General features: G+C 38.8%; 1 non-coding gene across 1 annotated transcript; it reads right to left on the bottom strand.

Annotated features, from left to right (window-relative positions):
* Positions 1–333: 333 nt before the first annotated feature.
* Positions 334–416, bottom strand: trnal-uaa (transfer RNA leucine (anticodon UAA)). The gene has a single exon. It is a non-coding gene; the product is annotated as a tRNA-Leu (tRNA).
* Positions 417–923: the final 507 nt, after the last annotated feature.

The raw sequence follows: 923 nt of genomic DNA, 5'->3' as shown, positions 1-923 counted from the left end.
TGTGATGTCATCAGTACCCACTCTTTCTCCAGTAGCTAGCCGAACGGCTCTCTGTAGTCTGGAGACGCCCCCATATGACCCCGGCTGGCTGGGGTCATAGTACGAACGGCTCAAGATGCGAGCTGTAGTCTTGGCAACAGACATGCTTTTCACACAGACTGAGTGGGGGGAGAGCGGGGATGCGGCGTTTTATAGCTCTCTGTGGAAGGGGGGCTTTTATTTTTATTTTTTTATTGTCATTCTTGACAGACTGAGTGAACATCAATGAAATTGTGTGTGTGTGTGTGTGTGTGTGTGTTTTTCTGCATTTAACCCATATTTTACAAAAGAGTTTATCTGGGGTGGGGATCGAACCCATGCAGACATATGTCCATTGGATCTTAAGTCCAACGCCTTAACCACTCGGCCACCCTGCTCAACATTTTTGTCTATTCTTTACAAAAGACAACGGTATTCAAGTTTTTTTAAAATTTAAATTTTTTTTATTGCAACGCCATACAATTAGTGAAGGATATATATATATTTTTTTTTCAAAATGCAGTTGTACAATTCGTGAAAGATACATTTTCAAAATGCAGGCATACAATTCGTGAAAGATACATTTTCAAAATGCAGGCATACAATTTGTGAAAGATATACATTTTCAAAATGCAGGCATACAATTCGTGAAAGATATACATTTTCAAAATGCAGGCATACAATTAGTTACACCTGTGACAGTTGTTGAGGTAGATTAGTGATGTCACATGCAGTAAGGTGGATATAGTGGCTTTTTCAGCGATACATGTATGCAGAGTAGAAAGCATCTGATTAACATCGAAAGGCTGCTCATCATGAAATTTAAAGGCAACTACGTCTACGATTAAAGCATAAAATACAAAAATGTGATTACAGTCAAATTCATTGTCGGGAATACAAGATAG

Source organism: Brienomyrus brachyistius, unplaced genomic scaffold (genome assembly GCF_023856365.1).
Source record: "Brienomyrus brachyistius isolate T26 unplaced genomic scaffold, BBRACH_0.4 scaffold32, whole genome shotgun sequence".
Lineage (NCBI taxonomy): Eukaryota > Metazoa > Chordata > Actinopteri > Osteoglossiformes > Mormyridae > Brienomyrus > Brienomyrus brachyistius.
Note: the sequence above shows the minus strand (reverse complement) of the source record. Positions and strands in the feature narration are given on the sequence as shown.